At 39.0% G+C, this 24,325-nt stretch overlaps 1 protein-coding gene and 1 non-coding gene across 2 annotated transcripts in view; one reads left to right on the forward strand and one right to left on the reverse strand.

The window, feature by feature from the left end:
- Window positions 1–24,325, reverse strand: part of MECP2 (methyl-CpG binding protein 2) — a 56,045-nt gene that overhangs the window by 24,553 nt on the left and 7,167 nt on the right. The window lies entirely within an intron of this gene.
- LOC134368751 (U6 spliceosomal RNA) lies at window positions 1,448–1,554 on the forward strand. Its single transcript, XR_010022461.1, has one exon. It is a non-coding gene; the product is annotated as a U6 spliceosomal RNA (small nuclear RNA).

A 24,325-nucleotide genomic window follows, 5' to 3' on the forward strand; every position in this document is an offset into this window, starting at 1 on the left:
TAGAAGCTGATGAGCCAATAGCAGAGCAGGCTGTGTTCTAATCTGCCCCTCCTACTATAATGCAAAACATTAGGGCAAGGTTCCACTGCAGAATTTATTCATTCATTCAATAAATATGCATGATTCTAGACTCTGAAGATATAGCAGGGAAGAGGCAAAAAAAAAAAAAAAAAAGGGTCTCTGCCCTCAGGGGGCTTAGATTCTGGTGGACGGCAGGTAGGGAGAGGGGAAGGGAGTCTGGGAAGGGAGACAGGTAGGGCAGAGCACAAACAAAACCAACCAGTAAAACAGGCCAGTGTAAGGATTTGGGCTGTGACTCTAGGGAGAGGGGACCCACTGGAGAGTTCTGAATAGAAGAGTGCAATAGTCTGGCCTTTGTGCTGCAGGACTCAGCAGAGACCTGGGGGACAAGGGCAGAGGAAGGATGCTTGGGCCAGGATGGGGGCAGTAGAAGTGAGGAGAATTCATCGGCTTCTGCATCTATGTGGCAGTATAATGAACAGCATTTGTGAACAAACAGGATGGAAAACTGGCACCAGGTTTCTGACCTGAGGAGCAGAAAGATGGAGTTGATGTTTACTGGAAAGAAGATGACCAGGGAAAGAGAAGGTGTGTGTGGGTGCGTGGGGGGGAACACCAGGAGCTCCAGTAATCTGGTCAGCCTAGAGACATAAATTTGGGAGCCAGTGGCTTGCAAATGAGATGGAGAGCCATGAGACTGCATAAAATCACTTTGGGAGTGAGAGTGGAGAAGTCAAGTGTGAGCCTGAGGCCATCCAACATCACATGGGGTAGCAGAGGAAGACTGAGGAGGGGTAGACATTCACATGCCCAACCAGGACCCATGGACGCCAGGCACCATTCTAGGCTCTTGGGCTACACTGTGAATCAAGTGCACAACAGTGCCTTGTACAGCTTCTGCTCTAGCAAGGGTGACAGTTAAGATAAGCACAGTCAGTTACATATTCTGTTAAAAAGAGACAAAAGCTGTAGTCTGGAAAAGAACAGGGTGGCTAGAGTAGACCCCACTGAGAAGGTACACATCAGTACAGAGATTCAAAGGAGGGACGGGACTGACTCACATGAACAATGGGGTTGACTGATGCTGACAATTCCGGGAAGAGGAGAAGTGACAACTGGCCTCCGGGTTTAACTACACGAAGGTTGTCACTGGAGACCTCACAGAGCAACCTGGCAGAGCTGTGGCAGCAAAGGACCAACTAGAGGGGTCTCAAGAGACTGTGTGGAGAGAGGTACTGGAGTCTTGCTTGTAAAGGGAAGCAGAGAAGCTGGGAGGGTGGTGGTGTTGGAAGCAGCTTTTGACAAGGTGGGTGAATTAGCAGCAGTCTTCTAGGGTGATGGGAAGGACCCAGCAGTGAGAAAGGAATCTCTGATGTGGGAGAGTGTGGGAGAGGGCTGGAGAGATGCCTCAGAAAAGGAGATGGCCGTGCTCGCTTCGGCAGCACATATACTAAAATTGGAACGATACAGAGAAGATTAGCATGGCCCCTGCGCAAGGATGACACGCAAATTCGTGAAGCGTTCCATATTTTTATGTGGTACATCTACACAATGGAATACTACTCAGCTATAAAAACGAATGAAATACTGCCATTTGCAACAACATGGATGGACCTTGAGAGAATTATATTAAGTGAAACAAGTCAGGCACAGAAAGAGAAATACCACATGTTCTCACTTATTGGTGGGAGCTAAAAATTAATATATAAATTCACACACACACACACACACACACACACACACACACACACACACACACACACGGGGGGGGAGAAGATATAACAACTACAATTATTTGAAGTTGATACGACAAGCAAACAGAAAGGACATTGTTGGGGGGGTGGGGGGGAGGGAGAAGGGAGGGAGGTTTTGGTGATGGGGAGCAATAATCAGCTACAATGTATATCGACAAAATAAAATTTAAAAAAATAAAATAAAAATAAATAAATAAAATATCCCTGGATTTCCAACCCACAGAAAGAAAAAAAAAAAGAAAAGGAGATGGCCCAGGACAGGGGCTCCCTGGTAGTAGGAGGGAAGCAGAGTTAGGAGGCAGATGCCGGCCTCTGGGATTAAGAACTGAGACACCAGTTGAGAAGAGGTGTGACAGCTGATGAGGGTGAGAGGGGTAAGGAGAGAATGAGCATGACGTTCATCTGGCGTGGACGTGAACTTAAAAGGGGATCAATACGGCCACATTCAGCTTTGGGGTAGAGCAGGAACAGGGCAGGTAGATGACTGAATTTCACCAGCGATAGGGCTTTGTTGGCTGAGTATGACAAAGCAAGAAAGTGGTGAGGCTGCTGAGGTGGAATGCCAGGGATGCTTAATAACTGACCATGGCATTTAAACTGGGAAGGAGATGAGAGAGGAAACAAGGAAGGCAAAGCCTGAGAAAAGATGGAACCGTCAATGGATTCTAAGTGCCCACAAGGGCAAAGGAGTGTTGGAGTCAGGTACTAGAGGCAATGAGCTAGAAATATAGGAGGATCTCTGCTTTTACAGATGACAAAAAAGATAAAATGATTAGGGTTAAATTATCTGGAGCCATCACTAGCCACTGTAAAAGTTGTTTGACTTTGAGAAAGAATAAAAAGATGTGGCTAGCCACAGAGTATCAGAGTATACGCATCTTTAAAAAGTTGTCTTTAAGAGCATAATTGTAAGTACTTTAACTTTTTAATGTTTTGTTTCCATGTCTAGTCATAGAACAAGGTACAGAGAAGTATGAGAATAGACTCAAGGGGACGCTTGATTTTAACTACACAAACTTTCCAGTGAATAATGAGGGTTGTCCTGTTTATAGCTACTGAACTATAGCAACCAGACAAGAGCGTGCCATCTTCACTGAAACCCAGAAATTATATGGGTGTTATTGTGAAGACTACTTAGGACAAGATAAGCATCTTATTAAGTCTACCATGAATTCCTATAGGCTAAACTATTGTGGTCATGCAATATGTAGTAGGACTGTCACTGTCCATCTACTTATAGCCAGGAGTATAGTGAAAACAACTGTTCTGTCGGGCTTCCTGGCCCTTCCTGAAGCCCTTCTATCCTGGAGATGAACAGGCTTCTACAGTAGGTTCAATGGTGGACCCAAAAAGATATATGCATGCCTTAACCCCCAAATCCTGTGAATGCCACCTTATTTGGAAGAGAGGTCCTAAGATGAGATTGACCGGGATTTAGAGTGGGCCCTAAACACAGAAGGCCACATGAAGATGGAAGCAGAGATGGAGTGATGTGACCAAGGAAAAGTCTACAATTGCCAGGCAGCCACCATAAGCTGGAAAAGACAAGGACAGGTCCCATGCCAGAGCCTCCAGAGGGAATGGGGTTTCAGACCTCTGGCCTCCAGCGCTATGCAAGAATACATTGTTGTTCAGTATAAGCCACCCAGTTTGGAGACTTTATTCTGACTGCCCCATAAAATCACTAGCTTCTACTTTAGCTCCGATTCTCACTAGACTCCTGAGCTTTAACAAAGCATCCATGTGGCTTCTACCCTCCCTGTCTTTATCAAAGAGGAAATGTCTGCCCAAAGTCCACCCTCCTGTGGCCGCTCTGAATGCTACTTCCCCTCTCCGTGCAAGGACTCTGTTTCTCCAGTTTCCTGTCTCCTCCTCCTCATGTTCCCCTCTCTACTGGGCCATTCCCAGAGAAATACAAACATGCTCTCATATTTGTCCACCTGAAAAAGACCCTCTACAACTCCACATATCCCTTCACCCCACTCCTATTTCTCTGGTCCTCATTAAAGCAAAACTTCTTAAAAAGAGTTAGACAACTCTTCACCTGATCTCTACTCCCTCACCTCCCACTCACCACCCACTCCAATCTAACTCCAATGGGGCTGGTAATGGACAGCCCCACTAACTCCAATTAAGTTCATCACATTACAGGTAAGGTCCTTGCTAGTTTTTAAACATAAGTGGATCCTGTTCTTCCTGGCTTAAAATCCTTCACTAGAGAATGGCTGACTATGTATGTGCATTTGCCACTTGGCCCTTCAAACCCCAAAGAAATAGAAATACAGACATATAAAGGGGAAGAAACCTCTAATAGAGACCATAGCAGGAAGGGATTTACAAGCAAAAAAAGATATGTTTAGCAAATTTCTAGATGTTGGAAGTAGGCAGGAACATGGTGACTAACGGAACAGAGTAGAATGTACTACATGGGAGGTACAAAGGAGATGGGAGCCCATGTACCTGTCAGAACCCCAAAGAGATTCTCAGATCAGACCAGACTAGATAAGGGGCAAGCAGTGTCCCTCAAACTCTCGTGTGCACACAAACCAGCTGGGGAGCTTGTTGACTGCCAGATGCTGATCCAGAAAGTTTGGGACAGGGCACTCCCAGCAAACTCCCAGGTGAGGCTGATGCTACTGGGGCTGGTCAGCACTTCCTGCCTTGGACAAGAAATCAAAGGGTCTTTCCTGAATCAATGGCTAGAACCTTCCCTTCCTCCCCAAAGTCTCGTGATGCAGCTGGTGGCAGCCCAGGTGAAGCCCACCTCTTTCTGGCCTCTGAGTGTCTATATTACAAGGGTTGACCCCTGTCTGCTTCCCCCTAAAGCCTAGTCTGCCTGTCAGCCTGCCCTGCCTTCCACAGAACTCCTCCTCCAAACCCCCCTCTGGGAAGAGACCCCACAGAAAACAGGCAACTCTATCACAGTGGACAGCTCCCCAACTCAAACAGTTCTCCAGGGCCAGTGGAAGAGAACCAACACCATGAAAGAAAGACAAATTCTGTCCCTAGAGGAAACAGATAATACCCTCAGAGAAATCCTAGAAAATAATACAGCCATAAAACCAGAACAGAAACATACATAAACAAGAAAGAAACAGACGATAAGAGTTTAGAGATGAAAACTGGGTTAGCTATAAACACAAAACAACACGTGCAAGGTTTTTCAGTGTGGCATTGTTTACAATAAGAAAAGACTAAAGAGGACCCAAATGTCCATCCACAGGGAACTGCTTGACTAAAGAATGGTTCATCTATACAATGAAGTCTGTGCAATGGAAGAAGGAAAAGCTCAACGCAGCCATAAAAAAGGTGTATCTCTACGCTGGCAGGGAGTGATCTCCAGGACTAATTAAGTGAAAGCAAACAAAAAAACAAGATGCAGCACAGTATATCCAGCATACTAACTTTCTGTGTAAGAAAGAAGGGGAAACAAGAATACATACATTTTTTGGCTTATTTTTGCAAAAGGAAACACTAGAAGGATGAATGAGACTAATACAGATGGTCATCTATAAGGGATGAGGGGAATTAGGATCAAGGGCGACAGAGACAGAAAAGTGACTTCTCCAAATACACTTTTTCTTTTTTTTAATTCGAGCCTGTTTTATTAGATTCGACAGACACCAAATTGCATTTCAAGACATATAATCAGAACAAATAAAACATAAAGAAAAAAATCATAAAAACCACACGTTAACAAATGCTGGTGAGGATGTGGAGAGAAGGGAATGCTTCTACACTGTTGGTGGGACTGTAAATTAGTACAACCATTACAGAAAATAGTACGGAGGTTTCTCAAACAACTACAGATAGGACTACCATATGATCCAGCAATCCCACTTCTGGGGATATATCTGAAGGAAAGGAAATCAACAAGTCGAAGGGATACCTGGACCCCCATGCTCACGGCAGCTCTGTTTACAATAGCCAAGATGTGGAACCAACCTAAATGTCCATCAATGGATGATTGGATAAGGAAAATGTGGTATATACACACAATGGAATACTACTCAAACATAATAAAGAATGAAATTGTGCCATTTGCAACAACATGGCTGAACTCGGATAAAATTATTTTAAGTGAAATAAACCAGGCACACACAGAAAGAGAAATACCACATATTCTCACTCATATGTGAAAGCTAAAAAAGTTCATCTCATAGAAGGAGAGAGTAGAATAGTTGTTACTAGAGACTAGTAAGGGGAGGAGGATAGGGAGAGGGTGGTCAACGGATACACAACTGTAGAGAGAAAGAATAAGACTTAGTGTTCTACAGCAATATAGGGAGACTACAGTCAACAGCGAATTACTGTGTAACTACAAGTAGCTAGTTGAGAGGATATTAAATGTTCTCAACACAATGAGGTGACAAAAGTTTGAGGTGATGAATGTGCTAAACAGCCTGATATGATCATTGCACACTGCATAAATGTACCCAAATATCACACTGTACTTCATAAATATATACAATTATCATGGACCAATTAAAAGAAAAAGAAAAAAATTTTTCAGAGACAGAAGTAGATTACGGATTACCAGAAATGGGGGGAAGGAATAATGAAAAGTTATTGCTTAATGGGTATGGAGTTTATCTTTAGGATGATGAAAAAGTTTTGGAAATAGACAGAAGTAGTGGTTGCACAGTATTGTGAATGTAATTAATTCTAAGTGACAACTATATGTTTAAAAATGTTGAAAATGGCAGTCCTTATGTTATATATGTTTTACTACAAAAAAAGGGGGGGAACCCATACATGCTGTTTATGTGTGCATACGGGCAATTAATATAAAGAATTACCATTAAGTTCATAACTTTTTGTTATTCCACAATCATAACTAAACAGAAGTTGGGTGAAGTAGAAATTCCCCACATTAAATTAGGCTTGACTTTTGAATCAACGAAATACTTTACATAATCTAAAAATCAAGAGCTGAAAAAAGCAAACCACAAAAATGAAAACAAATAAACCTAACTGTATATTAAATTGATAACATAACTACATAGAAAAGAATTATTTCAAGTGACTTTTTTCAACATATTATAGAGAAAAATATCAAACATACAGAAAAATTGAGAACACTGCAAAAACAACACCCATATACTCATAACCTAGATTCTACCACTGTTAACATCATCCATCCATCAATCCACGTTATTTCTGATATATTTCAAAGTTCACACACCAGTACATTTCATACCCATATCATTAACTAAAGACTGCTTCATTTTTTAGATAAAATTTTCATCCAGTGAGACGCACAAATCTTAAGTGCACCATTTGATGAGTTTTGTCAAGTGTATGCAGCTGTGTAACCCAAACCCTTAATAAGGCAGAAGATATTACCATGGCCACAGAAACTTCCCTGGCACCCTTTCCCAGTCAGCCCCACTCCACATTCTCAGCAACATTTGCTGTTGTCAGTTGTCAACTTTGGCCAATCCAGTGGCAGTGTAGTGATATGTCACTGTAGCTGTAATTTGCATTTCTCTGATAACCAATGTTGAGCACCTCTTCATGAGCATACTAGTCATATTCACATGCCTTCCTTTGTGAAGTACCCATTAAAATCTTTTCCCCTTTTAAAAATTAAGTTGCCTTTTTATCCATTTTTTCTTTTTAATAGTTGTTGCTTTCAGTATCCTAAGAAATCTTTTTCTATCTTCAGGTTGCAAAAATATTCTCCTATGTTTTCTTCTAGAAGCTTTATATTTTTAGTTTTTAAAACATTTAGACATATGATCTATCTTGAATTAATTTTTACGTATGGTGTGAGGTAATGTTACGGGTTGAACTGTGTGCCCCCCAAAAAGATATGTTGACGTCCTAACCTCCAGTACCTCAGAATGTGACCTTATTTGGAAACAGCATTGTTGCAGATGTTATTAGTTAAGATGAGGTCATACTGGAGTAGGGTGGGCCCTGATCCAATACGACAGGTGTTCTTACAAGGAGATGGCCATGTAAAGACAGAGATACACATTGAGAATGCTGTGTGATAAGGAAGGCAGATATTGGAGTTACGCAGCTGCAAGTCAAGGACTGACAAAGATTGCCAGCAAACCACCAGAAGTTAGGAAGAGACAAGGAAGGATTCCCCTACAGGTTTCACAGGAAGCAAGGCTCTGCAGACATGTTGATTTCAGACTTCTAGCCTCCAGACTGTGAGAAAGTAAATTTATGTTGTTTCAAGCCACCTAGTTTGTGGTACTTTGTTATCGCAGCCCTAGGAAACTAATATGGGTAGGCCTAAGGTTCATTTTTGAGTTATGGGTATTATTTGCTATCATCCAGTACCATGTGCTGAAAAGACTTTCCTGGATTGCTCTAGTGCCTCTGTCAAAAATCAAATGACTGTACATGAGTGGTCGATTTCTGGGCTCTGTATTCTATTCTATTGAACTACGTGTTTAACTTGATACCAGTACTAGGGAGTCTTGATTATTGTAGATTTACATTAAATCAAAGTCAGGTAGTATAAGCCCTCCAGTTTTGTTCTTTTTCAAGATTTCTTTGGCTATTCTAGGTCCTTTGCATTTCCATACACATTTTAGAACCAGCTTGTCAATTTCCACAAAAACCCCTGCAGTTATGATTGGGATTATGTTGAATCTACAGATCAATAAAAGGGAAAGTGACACTGTAAAGATACTTAGTCTTTCAATCCATGAACATGATATATCTTTCCATTCATTTAGGTCTTTACTTTCTTTCAGCACTGTTTTCAGTTTCAGTGTACTGATCTTGTGCATTTTTTATTAAATTATTCCCTAATGATATTGCATTGTACATTTCATTTCAGATTAATTTTTGTATATTGATCTTATATCCGGAGACCTTGCTGAATTCATTTTTTAGTTCTAGTAGGTTCATTCTTATTTTTGATAGATTCTTTTGCATTTTCTACATTACTTGAAAATAAAAACAATTTTACTTCCTTTCAATGCCTCTTACATTTTTTTCTTACCTTATTATACTGGCTAAGACCTCCAGTACAATGTTGAATAGAAGTGGTTAGAGTGAACATCTTTGCCTTTTTCCTGATTTTAATGGTAACATGTTCAATACTTCACTATTAAGTACAATATATCTGTAGCTCTTTCATACATGCATTTTACCAGATGAGGAAGTTCCCCTATTTTTCAAGGAATCTGTCCATTTCATCCAAGTCATTGTTTAGTTGTTCATAATATTCCCTTATAATCCTTTTAATGTCTGAAGGGTCTTTGGTCATATCCTCTAATACCTGATATTGGTAACTTATGTGCTCCTCTTTTTATCTTGATTAATCTAGTTAAGGGATTACCAACTTTGTTGATATAGCCAAAAAACGAATGTTTGCCTTTTTAAATTTTCTCTATGTTTATCTGTTCGTCTGTTTTCTAACTCACTAATTTCTGCTCTTACCTTTATCACTTCCTTCCTTCCTTCCCTCTACTTACTTTGGGTTTACTTTGCTCTTCTTCTTCTAGCTTTGTAAGGTAGAACCTTAGGTCACTTTTATACACCTTTCTTCTTTCTAATAAACGCATCTGAAGCTACACATTTCCCTCTATACACTCCTCTAACTACATCCCGCAAATCTTAAAATGTAGCATTTTCATTATAATTCATTATCACTTGAAATCTTTTCTGATTTTTCTTGTGATTTCTTCTTTGACTCATGGATTACTTAGAAATGTGTTGTTTAACTTTCAAGTATTTGATGCTTTTTCTAGGTCTTATTGTTATGATTTCCAATTTAATTTCATTCTGATCAGAAAACAATCTGTAGGATTTCAAGCTTCTGAAATTTACTGAGACTTGTTTTACGGTCCAGCAAATGATTGTTGAACTGTATCATGTACACTTGAAAAGAACATGTATTCTGGATTTGTTGAGTGCATTATTCTATAAATGTCAATTAGGTCAAGGGTGGCTGGTAATATTCAGATCTTCTATGTTCTTACTGATTTTTTTTGGTTTGGTTTTATCAGTTATTGAGAGAAGGGTATTAAAATTGTGAAGTATGATTATGGATTTATCTATCTCTCTTTAATTTTGTAATCTTTCTTCATGTATTTTGCAGCTCTGTAATTAGGCACATACACATTTGCAAATGTTAATGCCTTCCTAACAAACTGGTCCTTTTATCATTATGAAATGTATCTCTTGACCTCTGGTAATATACTTTGTTTTGAAGTCTACTTTTTAAAAAATATTAGTATTGTCACTCTAGCTTTCCTATGTTTACCATTTTTGTGGTGTATCTTTTCTCATCCTATTATTTTCAACCTAGCTGTGTCTTAATTAAATCTTAATTACAACTGCATATCTTATAGACAACATATAGTTGGGTTTTGCTTTTTAATCAGTCTACGATCTCTGCCTTTTAACTGAAATTTTCAATCTGTTTATGCTTAATGTAATTATTGATATGACTGGATTTAGGACATTGATTTGTTCTTTCATTACAGGCATATTCTCTTTTTATGTCCTTATAACAGCTGCTTTAAAATCCTTCTCTGCTAATTTTCACCTGGGACATCTTGGGGTAAGTCTCCACTGAGTGCCTTCTCTCTTGAACAGGGGTGGGCAAAGTATAGCCTGCAGACCAAATCTGACCCACTGCCTATTTTTGTAAATAAAGTTTTATTTTGAACGCAGCCATACTCATTTATTTACATACAGTCTATAGCTACTTTCACATAACAATAGTAGAGTTGTGTGGTTGCAATAGAGACCATAAGGCCCACGGAATCTAAAATAGCTACTGTTTGTGGAAAAGAATTTGCTGACCCCTGCTCTTGAGTAAAGGTCACATTTTCCTGTTTCTTCAAATGTCTAGACATTGTGAGTGATACACTGTCAGATTTTGTATTCTGTTATGTTCCAACAAAGAGTTTTAATTTTTTATTTTAGCAGGCAAATTAATTTGGTTGAACTCCAAACTGTCTTCTCTATGGCAGGAAGCAGCTGAAACCTCTCTTCAGTTCTTTTGCTTTAGCTGGTGCTATGGTTCGAATGTCCTCTTAAGTTTATGTTGGAGCTTAAATCCCAATATGGAATTTAAAAGGTGGGACCTTTAAGAGGTAACTGGATCATGAGAACTATGCCATCATGGATTGATCCATTCATGAAATAATGGGTTAATGGTTTAATGGGTTACCAAGGAGTAGACTGGTGGCTTTATAAGGAGAGGAAGGAAGCATGTGGACATGCTCTTGACCCCTGTGCTCTTGCTCAGCCTTCGCCATGTGATGCCCTGTGTCACCACAGGACTCTGTAGAGAGCCCCACCAAGAAATGCCTCATCAGATGTGCCTCCTGGGCCTTGGACTTCCAGCATCCAAAAATGTAAGAAATAAATTCCCTTTCTTTATAAATTACCAGTTTCAGGTATTCTGAGTGACAGAAAACTAACTAATACACCTGGAGTTCAGCAGAATTTATATGAAGAATTTGAGCCCCCTGCTTGTGGCTATCTTCTTTCCAGGGTTTCCTCCCTCAGTTTCCAGCTGCTGTAGTTGCTTTGAACTGTGTCCTCTGATTTCTCAACATGAAACTGCAGTCTTCTATCCAAGTCTTAGCCTCCCTGCAGCAGCACTGACTGGGACTGCTGTCAGGTGAACAGTGATTATAAACAAGAAATTTGTCCAATGAAGCTCCCTTCTTCCAAGTATCAATTTCCTCTAGTTTCTGCCTGCTTTTAGTCACTTTCCAGTACCTTCAAAAAACTGTTCTTTATTTTGTCTAGAGTTTTAAAAAATTATCTGCAAGAGGGGTAAACCAAAGTGAGCTACCTTGCCACTAACCATCCAGGTGACTTTTGAATACAGTAATCTTGATTTTATATCCTTAGTAAGATATACCCTAAGGACAGAAAGAAATCTTAAACCTTATTCAGTATTTTTATTGTTAATCATAATACTGGTATAATTTTACAATTACTTTATGTGTATTACAACATAAAACAAATAAGTAACTATGTTAATGTTATTAGGAATCAACATTTTTAGTGTATGAAAAAGATATATAAGGATAAAAATAAAGAAGCCTGTAATGTTATATTGCCATTGAAGATATCATTATGTATTCATGACTTTAAAAATTTTTCAATATATTTCTTAGCTGTGTCCACTGAAAAGGCCTAGATACAATGTCACCCCAGTAAGAATGAGCACATCTAACACTCACATCTTGGATTCTATATACCATTTCCCACTAAAAGGAACCAGAGTTCCTTGGAACTAGTTCTGGGAAAGGAAAAGCAAACACTGGGATAAAATATCTTAAGCCAAAAAACAAGGAATCACTCAAAGACTAATTACAGTCGTCTCTCAGTATCTGAGGGAGGACTGGTTCCAGGACCTTTCACGGATATCAAAATCTTCAGATGCTCAAGTCCAATATATACAATGGCATAGTATTTGCATATAATGCCCATCCTCCCGTATATTTTATTATTTTTGCTATTATTTTGGCAGCTGGCCATATGGGGATCTGAACCCCTTGACCTTGGTATTATAATACTGCACTCTAACCAACTGAGCTAACTGGCCAGCCTTCCCATATACTTTACATCATCTCTAAATTACTTATAATACCTAATACAATGTAAATGCTACGTAAACAGTTGTTGTACTGTATTTTTTATTTTTTTTATTGTTTTATTCCCAAATATTTTTTATTTGTGGTTGGTTGAATCTGTGGATGTGGAACCCATGGATACAGAGGGCTGACTGCAATGAGAGTGTGCCAAGAGAACATAGGTGCCAGTATGAAGGGACTCTCATTGACCAAATTTGTAATAATTTGATTGCAAAAGAATAATGACTGTAGCTGAGTTGTAAAACATTAATATTTTGCTACCATCTAAGGGAACTCTTACACCAACTCCTTAGTCTGAAATTTAGTTAATTAATTTAGTAACTAAAGGCAAAGATTAAATAGCTATACTGTCTTTTTTTTTTTTTGGCAGCTGGACAGTAAGGGGATCCAAACCCTTGACCTTGGTGTTATCAACACCACACTCTAACCAAGTGAGCTAACTGGCCAGCCCTATACTGTTATTTTAAGAAGAAATATAATTCCTACTTATTTGATGAGGGAAAATTCTTTATGGAGGAATGCCAATATTAAATGTAGATGAGATGACAGAATTAGAAAAACCAGGCTGGCTGGTTAGCTCAGTTGGTTAGAGCATGGTGCTGATAACAAGGTCCATGGTTCGATCCCTGGACCAGCCAGCCGCCAAAAAAAAGAAGAAAAAAGAATTAGAAAAACCATCACTTTGTAACCCGCAATGTAATAATGGGTTCAGGCAAGGATCATCAATGAATGATAAAACAATTAAGTGAACAACTGTTGGGCAACAGGATATTTGTATGGTGCCAAAGCATCACATTACAGATTATTTACCAATTACAATAAGAAAACTATAAATCTACAATGAAGAGATTTGGCAGTCACCTCCTCCTTTAACCAAGCGGCAAGATGTAGCACCACAAACCTCAGGATAACCAGCCATTAAGTGCCTCCTGATCTGATGCTATATAAAGTACACAGCACTGCCTATGAAATATTCTTGCCCAAAATATTTAACCTAAACAAGCCTGCATTTATAATTACTATAAGGGATAAACAAATTAAATTATATCACAAGAAAAAAGAGACATCTAGGATGTGGGCCTTCTATAAGACAACTGGACTGACTGTTGCAAAAAGTCAATGTCACAGTTGAAGTGGAGGTAGAGAGGTTGTTCTTGTTAAAAAAGACAAATGAGGAAAACTCAAATGCAATGTATAAATCATAATCGCTTTGCAGTCTCCCCCCAAACAACTATAAGAGACACTTGGGGGAAATTTAAATTTGAAGTGGATATCTGATAACATTAGAGAATTATTGTTAATTTTTTTAGATGTGATCAGGGCATTGTGCTTATATTGGAAAATGTCCTTATTTTTAAGAGATGTCTGCTAAAGTAGTTAGAGGTGAAATGTCATGATGTCCACCAATTCCTTTCAAATGGTCAGCAAAAAGGTATAAAAATGTACCTATCTATACAGATTAGGCAGATATGCCAAAATGTTAACAATGGTCAAATCTAGGCAGTGGACACACAGGTTTTACAGCATGTTAGAAAAAAAGGTTTGGCTAAAATAAAGAATTTAACAGAAGGGATAAAAAAAAGTCTAGGAGATCTTCCAAAATTCAGAGCAAAAAACCCAATGAATGGAAACTATGAGAGAAGACTGAGACAGAGGACCAACATAAGAGGTACAAAATTAAACAGTAGTCCCCACAGAGGAAATGAAAGGATGAAAGCTAACTTCTTTTTTGGAAAGAGTTGACAACAGACAAAAGTATTCTGATTGAATGATACCAGTACAATGAATGAAAAAGATACAACTCTAGACACATTCTCATGAGATTTCAGAACACTAAAGAAAAAGAGATCCTAAAAAGTTCCTAGGGAAGGAAAGACAAAAAGCGGCCACCTACAAAAGACCCATAATCAGATTGGCATCAGGAGTTTTTGTTTCATTTGTAACCACATGCTAGAAGACAGTGGGAAAAATGTCTCCAAAGTTAGGAGGGAAAGTGATTTTCACCTTGGAATCCTATACTCAGTGTATCAAGTATAAGAGCAAAAGAAAGACATTTCAGACATGCAATGACTCAGAAGACCTACCTATTATGATGCTTTTTGCTACAAGTAATAGAAAAGCCAACTCAAACTGGCTTATACAGCAAGAAAGTTTATTCTCTGACATAACTGGCAGGCCCCAGACACAGTGCAATCATCAGCTAAGCAATGGCATCAAAACCCAGGATCTGCCATCTCTCTGCTCCACCGTCCTTGGTGAGTAAGCTTTATCCTCAGACTCAGTCCCTCAGTCTGAGGTTACAAAAGGGCTGTAAGCAGCACCTTCCTTATTTATTCCAGGGAGAGAGAGAAAGTCTTCTCTGAATGTGCCATCAAAACCCTCCCCTTCAGTCTGAGTGGACCAACTTGGATCATATGTTGAGCTTTGACCATTAACAGTTACTAAGGAAATGTAATGTGGGGAATGACTTAAGGATGAAGTTGGGAATAAGGTAGAAAGGTGAATAATAGCAGGGTTCCATTAGGAATGGGGAAAGAGGAAATGGAGATGGGGTAAGCAACAACAGTGTCCACTACAGTTTACTCCCCAAGTACCTTACCTAAAGGCAAGTTATTTAAGAATGTATTCCAGAAAATGAGGAAGTAAACCAAGTAAAAGTATGATATAAGTTCTGGGACACAATGGCTCCAACTGGAGAATTCAATGAAGGGAAGATCCAGGTAGCAGCTGTGTGCAACCTTAAAGAGCAAATACTTGTCCAGATTGCAGGAGGAGGACAGAGAGTTCCAAGAGGAAGGCTGGGGGTTGGGCTGGTGGACAAAATCATGGGAAATAAACAGCACGATTAAGAAGATTTTAAAAGAAGATCAAAGAATATTATTAAAGAAAAGAGAAAAGCAATCAGAAACAGTGGGAAAAACAAAGAGCTATACAAGAAACCCAAGGTCCAAATATGAAGCAGATTAAATCCTGGCAAGGATTTTAAGCAGGTGATGGAGTCTAAAAAAAGAGAAACCATTTGACCTTGGTGAGTGGTCCAGACCTAAAAGGAAGGTAATGTAATCCTAGCATTCATTACTTGGCCTTGCTGTGAACAACATTTACATACAAGGGGTCTTCAAAAAAGTTCATGGAAAGACTCATGTATCTTTCAATTCTACTTTTCCACGAACTTTTTGAAGTACCCTCTTATGGGTAATAATGTAAATGTTGACTGATTTTCAACTTTTGAATTAACCTATGACTTGGCTGTGGTTGCAGGGCAGAACATAAATGTAAATAATTTTAAGAATGGATATGGTCAAGTATAGCTTTTAGGAGGCAGAAGTTGGGGAGGGAAGGTGGAAGAAAAAGTAGGGTTATTAATATCCTCATCTTGTACAGAGGGGAACTGCTGTATGGGCTAAAACTGACGGAACAAGAAACACTTTAAAAGTTACAGAGAAATGTGAATATGAATCTCAACATGGGGAGGTAATGTAAGATAAGTCGTCCTCTTTCATAATTCCCTAAAGTTGACCAATCAAGAAAGATAAATATGCATATGATTTAATTTTGACAGTAACCATCAAAGCAGAAAAAAACAAAAAGCAGGAATGGCTAAAAGCTGACATCTCTGCATCAGAGAACAGGGAGGGGAAGGGGTAGACTGCTGTTTTCACTATAACCTCTTTTGGTATATCTGACTTCTGAGTGGTCACAATAGTTTTAATAAAAATTCAAAACCCAAACGACCTTACTCTTCAAATTTCCTATTGCTCTGACATTAACATCCCAAATCCTGCATGATCCAACCCGTCGACCTCTCTGACCACCCTTCTGCCACTTTGCTCTAGCCACATGGGGCTAAGCTCTTGCCAGTCTTCACACATGCTCTTCTCCACTCTGTGCCTTGCCCACTTCTGTTCAACCCTCAGTTCCCAGCTTTGGCATTGCCTCCTTAGGGAAGGCTTCTTGAATCCTCCCTAGGCTGAGCTGTTCACCCATTATTTAGGATCACAATGAACCCCACCCCCGTATCTGTCCTTCCAAGCACTGTGTAATTATTTAAAGTCTGTCTCTGCCACAAAACCTGATCTCCATGAGGAAAGGTACAAATCTGTCTAGGTTATTCTACCCCTGCCTAACACAGTGCCTGGGGTACTGCAGACACTTCACTCCATTGTGGAATGGATAAATGGATGAGAGCCTGATGCACTGCATACCCTTCAGCATGGAGCAGGCATGGAACTCAGTATTAAACTGAGCCATATTGGCCAGATTAAAAAGATACTAAATATGAAATAATTCAATCATTTAGAATCGAATGACAGTATAACAAATAGACCTATGAAACATGCAGTGTTTCACAAGGATGTCTGTGAGGAAACTGTTCAATATGTCATCTGAAGTCCTGTTGAATCCGTCTAAGAGGTGACTGTGGGTTGGACTGAGGTCTTAGCAGTGGAGATGGTGAGAAGTGGCTGGCCTCACAGGACTTGCTGGCGGATTAGAGGATGGTGAGCGCAAAAGCAGAATCAAGGATGACTCCTGGAATTTTGGATTGGGTAACTGGGTAGATGTTGATGTTATATACTGAAGTGGAGAAGACAAGAGGAAGAGCAGGTTTAAAGGGGGGAAAAAAATCAAGAGTTCTATTTGGAACTTGTTAAATTTTAAATGCCTACGAACAACTCACGTGGATACTGAAGAGGATGTGAAATGTGGGGCTCAAGAGAGAGGTTTGAGATGAACACAGAGTTGGCACCATCAGCACGCAGACATACCTTCATTCAGAGTGATGAAGACACAGAACAATGAAAATGTACCTTAATTAAATCAAGGCATAGCCATACAACGAAATGTTATGTGATCACTAAACATGATGGTATAAAAACATTACCCAGACATTATCTATCTGTAGACAGATGTATGGACAATTTTTTTTTTTTTGGCAACTGGCTGGTATGAGGATCCAAACCTTTGACCTTGGTGTTAAAACACCGTGCTCTAACCAACTGAGCTAACCAGCCAGCCTGTCAATTTTTACTTTTCTTCTTTCCATATTTTCTGAAAAAAATTTCCCATCAAACACATATTACTTTTATAATAAGAAAATGCAATAAGTTATTTTCAATTTAGGGAAAAGTGACAATATAAATCTATTTTTATTGACATGGACGGGTATCTACGACATATTGTTCAGGAAAGAAGGCAAGTTACGAAAGCACGTATGATCCCATTCATCTAAAACAATATGTGTGCATGCACATAAGTAGATAAGGAAGACTCTAGAAGGATGTTTAAAATGCCAACAGCAAAGGTAACTTTTAGGCTATTTTACACCAAGCAATATATGTGCTATTAATTAGTCTTAAACAGTTTTAGTTGCATTACACTTTGCATAGTATCTGCAAAACACTAAATGTGTTCATAAATGTTTAATATAATAAGATGAATTAAGCTTTAAATGTCATTTTGTCTCCTTTTATTGTATCTGTGCTTCTCCCCACATAACTGACTAATCCCCTTGACCTCTTTCTCCCACATAACTGACTAGTCAAGTGCTGAATGTTTTACATATAATGTACAGAACAGGTGTTCTTAACCTTTTTCTGCCATGAAGCCTTCTGGCCTTCTGGATCCCTCCTCAGAAGAATGTTTTCAAATGTGTAAAATGCATAGAAATTGATTAATGACATTTTGAGAATTGGTGCTAGAATAATACGTGCTTCTTTAGTAAACCACTAAATAACCATATCTACAGGCGGGTCTATTAACTTTTCTAAGTTTGAAGCAATGATGAGCATATAGGAAATTTCAAAACATCTATAACAACTATATGATATGAAAGCATCTTTCACAGGTACTCCTAATACTACCATAGTCTGTTGCCTACAATGTAAGGAAATCTGGATTTTCAGTGAGAGTAGTAACAATAAAAATGGAGTGCTTTCCCCATCCAATGACACAGACCCCCTGAATTCTCAACCCCAGAATCTCTTGGTCTATAAAAATAAATACCAAATACCAATAGCAGCTTTCTTTGCATGGTGAGATCACCAGAGTGGTTTTAACTTTTTATCTTTGTATGCATATGCATTTTCTAAGTTTTCTACGATATTTTACTTGTGTAATTAAAAAACACAGAGCTTAGGGCCGGCCCCGTGGCTCACTCGGGAGAGTGCAGCGCTGGTGGCGCTGAGGCAGGGGGTTCGGGTCCTGTGTAGGGATGGCCGGTGTGCTCACTGGCTGAGCGTGGTGCAGAGAGGGTTGCGATCCCCATACCGGTCAGGGGAAAAAAAAAAAAAAAAAAAACAGAGCTTACTAAATACTATGTTTTTGTTTGTTTTATCTTAACTTGGAAGGATGACTAAAATTTTATACAGTTGCTTACAAGCTATATTAACATTTTTATACAGTGATACCACTTAAAAAAAAAAAAACTTTTGACCTTCCTTAACTACTTAAGTGTTATGATGACTTTAATCATTCCCATGTTCTTACAAGCCTAGAAAAAAATTCACTGGAATTATTTATTCTGGAGTTAAAAGGAACAAAAAGACAAACTGTCACAACTGCAGACATTTGTCTACATTTTTTGCCAAGTATAATTCCAAAAACAGCTGAAAATATTAGAGCAAATTAGTACTTAATATGGACTAATGCCTTCTGCTATTTACAAAAACACAAAAGCCAGAAACACATGGAAATTTATATTTTAAAAATAAGTTACTAAATACATGCAGAAAACTTTAAAATACAACTTACCAAAGTAATGCTAAAACTTACGTACCATTAGAAGCCCCAAAGAAACCAAAATGCTTAATGTTTTAAAAAATGATTCACATGTAGAAAGGAATCTCATGCTTGAAAATGCTCAAGTTCATGTTTTAGCAGCAATGTGGAATGTTGCAAAGGAGAAAGGGACAAAGGAAAATGTGCATATCTCAGAAGCCTGCTTTGCTTTCTTTCAAATCTAAAAATAAAACCTTTGGACTGCCCTATTAATAAGTCTAGAAAATGGATGCCTTCTTTTATGGAAAGCTTTCACAAACACAGAAATAAAAATATCTTCTTCTCAGTTAATAAGACCAAGGGATGTAAACATAAACCAGATGCTAATCCCTGTTTCTCTACAATTCCATTCTCCCTCAGGGCTCTGGTGGGGCTTCTGTTGTAAAAATGTTTCCACAGTACAAGGAGACGTTAAATGATTGAACAAGGTCGGCATACAGCAACACAGACTAGGTTCAAAAGCCAAGTATTAAGTGAAAAGAGTGAGTTACAGAATGTTTCATACAGTAGGCTATCATGCCGTAAATTTTTTTATGGCTGCTGGCTGGTGTGGGGATCCCTTTGACCTTGGTGTTATAACACTGCACTCTAACCAACTGAGCTGACTGGCCAGCCTTCATCCTGTAAATTAGCAAACATTTTAGAATACTCTATATTGTCATGTGTAATACAACATAAACCTTGCATAGAGCGTATCCTGATCACTTCAGGGGATGGGCTACCTCAGGGAAGCAAGGCAGAGGGTGCAACCATGGGCTGGATTCAACTGGATCTGTCATATTCGAGTTCCATAAGAGGCTGACACGAATGTTAAACTGGTTACATTTCCTAAGTCCAGGTGGAAAGTACCCCAGTAGCTATCACATGAGCAGAGTGTAGAAGCTGGGGGAAGGACTGCGGGAAGGCAGGACCTTGGAATGACGTGAGGGAGAGTGGAAGAGCAGGCAGCCTTAAAGAGCAAAGAGGAGGACTCTGGTCCTACCTCCTGAGCCCAGGCTTGGAGGTATTACAATGGTGCTGTCCACAGTGGCTTGTCAGGGTGAACCTGGTCTTTGACAAGACAGAAGCAAGTTTGTTCATGCACTGTTTCCTTCACCATGAAAATCTTGTTAACAAAATATAAACAAACACAAGGAGAACTAAGCAGTGCATTTGGTACCACAGTTGACTCCTGCTCCACGCAAGCTCCTGACCTCACAGTCTGGCACTTTTGAACATTAGAGAATGAACTGTGGTGAAAAGGGGAAAGTCCTGTCCCTGTGGGTCCCCCTAGGTCTCCTGGGGCAGAACTGGAGCGAAGCAAGGCTCTGTGAAGAGACCTGGAGTGGGGGCCCCATGGGTGGGGTGAGAAGGCAACCGGAAGTTGGCCCAGTGCAGGTGGCCTCCGGAACAATGCTGGGTGGAAAGAGAACAGGAAGAATGGACAGAGTGCCTCACAGTGCCTTCTGGGGCCTGGGAAACATCTCAAAGTGTGATACAGCTTTGAAGGAAAGCCGAGCCTATTCAACATACCTGGTGCAGCAGTGACCAAACACCTGCAGCCTGCACACTCTGAAAGAGAAACACTCCTCTCCACAAGGCCGAGCTTGCTGCTCCTGCCTCATCTCCACATAACTACTCTGAACCAGCCCAACAGGTTCTCCCCAGTCTGAGCTTCCATACATGCTGGTCCCTCCACAAGACTCGCACGTCTTGCTCCACTAATGCTTTCACTTTGACCTAGGTAATGTTTCCTTACTGTAAGGTCTCAGATGTCAAAGAAGTCTCTTCTCTTCCCTGACCCAATATTCTTTTTCTTTCTTTCTTTCTTTCTTTCTTTCTTTTTTTAAAAAAATATAATAGGTACATTCTAAGATGTTGTTGGGGGAGGAAGTAGGGGGATTGCCCCATGGCTGGCTCTGCTGCTGGCCTGGTTGCGCCTGACCCCATATTCTAAGTCTAGGTAGGATCCCCTCTAATATTTATGTGCTCCCTTAGTGGCTGGTATTTCTATTCATCATAGAAGTTAGCCCCTTATAAAGTCACAGCCTGTTTGCCTGTCTGCATCTCCCACTGAATCAGAAGATTGCTGAGGGTAAAGATAGTCCCTGGGACACATAATAGATGCTCAATTAGTATAGGTTAAATGAGTAAAGTGTTACTATATAAAGAGTACAATGGTCAGAGAAATGAAGCAACAGCAAACTGATCCTGAACACTTCCAGGATATTCCTTATACATATTACAATACAAATGAGGCAGAAGGTCCAGCAGCTGAGGGAGACTCCTCAACCCTAAGTCCCAAGGAGCTACCACAACTTAGAACAGTTCCAAAACAAAAACGTTCCATTTTGTTCAAGATTCACAAACAAGAACTGGCTAAAGTTCCCTTTGTCAAGTAAAAGGTCCTGCCTCACATGCCCTGCTCACACGAGGTCACATTTGATGAAATAGAAACTTTCAAAAGTTTTTCTTTCTAGTGCTAACTATAGTGCTAAACTACTTCTTCCTAACATAATTAATAGTTCTCCAATCTCTGCAAATAATACTGCAGTCATAAATTTGTGTTTACCTACTCATACATAGTTTTTTCTTTAAAAGTCTATAATTAAAAGGCCACCCTTGATTTAGCAGTACCTACAGAAGTCAAAAATGCACATACCCTTTGACCCAGCAAGTTCCACTTCTAGGAATTTCTCCTACAGATAAACTTGCCCATGAGCAAAATTGTATATGTAAAAGACTATTCATTACAGCATTGATGAAATCATAAAAATTGGAAACACAAATATCCATCAAAAGAAAACTGGTTAAATAAATTATGGTACATCCATATAATAAATTATTTAAACCCAACCCTTAAAAAGAATGATATGGTTCTAAATGAACTGATTCCAAACAATCTCCAAGATACATTAATTAAAAAGAGTGAACTTTGCAAATGTGCACAACATTTTATACTTTGTATAAAAACACACCCCATACCCTTGTTTGTCTGTACACACACACACACACACACACACACACACACACACACACACACACACACAAAACATACAAACACAAATATAAAAAATATATAACATGAGGTTTCTAGAATAGTCAAATTTATAGAGACAGAAAGTAAAATAGTGGTTGCCAGGTGGTTGGGGAAGGAGGGAAGAATTAGGAGTTAGTGTTTAATGGGTATGGAATCTCAGTTTTCCAAGATGAAAGGGGTTCTGGAGATGGATGGTAGTGATGGCTGCACAACAGTGTGAATGTATTTAATGTCACTGAACTGTACACTTAAAAATGATTAAAATGGTAAATTTTATTGTATGTATTTTACCACAATAAAAATTTAACACACACACACATATGTAGAAGAAACTGGTACTGGTAGCTGCCTCCAGGGAGAGAAATGAATATTTGGGAACATGGTAGCAGGAAGACCTTTTACCATATAATTTTTTATACAATCTTTTTCATTCTGTACTACACACCTAACTATTCAAAAAAATCATTTTTAAAATGACAGCCTTATATAAAAAGCCCTTTCCTTAATTATAAGTCATTTATTATATCCCTTCTCCAAATCAGAATTCCACTTCAGTTTCAAGAGTACTTATTGGATTTAAATCGTGCAAGTTTCAAAAATTACACTAGCTACCTGAAGAACATAGTCACCAAAAGCCTGTCTTTATTTTTATCAGCTATTACAGAAAAGCTTCAAAATCATCATAGAAGAAAATTACCATTTTTGTCAGTACACAAGTTTTATGCCATCACAACCAACCTAGCTGAATATGGAACTGTTTCAACAGAAAAAAGTTACCATCATCATAATTCAAGGCAAAAATCAGTCTACAATTACATGAGTTGGAAAACAGACTATCTCATGTCACAGTCTACCCTAAAGCTCTAACTTATATGTCAGAATTTAAAACAACACACACATGCACACAGCCCTTTGGATTCCTCCTAGTTTATCTAAAACCTACTTTTGTGAAGATGTGCTATTTTCTTGAGTCTTCCGGAATAAGCACTGTAGCCCCACCCCCAGTCAAGGAAAAGGAACCATTTCCAGGGTTCAGCACCACCCCTGGCTCGAAGCAGGTGCTCAAATATTTGTTGGGTGAGTGAACAATTGTCTGCTGACAGGCCTGCCATCAGCCGCAGAAAGAAAAAATTCAGAATGAAAAAAGCAGTTTTATAGAGAAAATAAGAAAAAGTTTGAGAGATTGTACACTTGGAGAATTCAACATTTGATAAAACTGAAGACCAGATAATTGATTTACCAAATGTCTAAGACACAACTGGCTAAGTGGGCTCTAAAATCTCACCCCATCCCAGAGTTAAATACAAAAACAGCTGTTTAAAAAAAACATAGGAAAAACACAAGACAACTTACCCATTGGATTCTTTTGTATGTATTAAATATGTATGTATGAATATAGTACTTTATCAGTCTTTTTGAAAGAAAGAAAATACAGGTGAATATTGATCTGTCCTTAGAGTAGGAAAGAACTTTCTAAGTATAAAAGCAAAAGAAAAAATTATAAAAAGTTTTATATATCAGAAAGACAAGCAGAATCAAAAAACATGGGAGAGCAGGAAAAATACCTGCATGATGATAGAGTTAATATCCTTAATACATTGAGTTCTTACAAATCAATTTAAAAAGAAATATCCTGATGGAAGAATGAATGCAGAACACGAACAGGCAATTCACAAAGATCAAATACAAATGGCCAACGATTCCTGAGGTTCAGTCTCAGTAATAACCCAAGGAGCACCAATTTCAAAGTTGTATATCCAATTCTGGGAGGGTATGGGAAAATGGCACTTCCCCAGACTGTTGTGGAAACTGGGATAGCCATTTTGGAAGGTGATGTGTCAGTACCCACCAGCAACTCCAAGTCTAAGCAGCCATCCTTTATCACGGTATTTTTAATAGCAAACCATTGAGAAAACCAACACGGGGATGATGAAATGCATGACGGTAAGTCAGCATCAGACTACATCACTATTTAAAAGAATGAGGCGGAGATAAATATATGACATGGATAGATTCAGAACAGTGTACAGATCCTCCTCAACTCATGAAGGGTTTATGTCCCGATAAACTCATCATAAATTGAAAATATTATTAAGGTAAAAAGCATTTTCGACTTACAATATTTTCAACTTACAACAGGTTTATCCAGATCTAACCCCATCATA

This window comes from Cynocephalus volans, chromosome X (assembly GCF_027409185.1).
Source record: "Cynocephalus volans isolate mCynVol1 chromosome X, mCynVol1.pri, whole genome shotgun sequence".
Taxonomy (NCBI): Eukaryota; Metazoa; Chordata; class Mammalia; order Dermoptera; family Cynocephalidae; genus Cynocephalus; species Cynocephalus volans.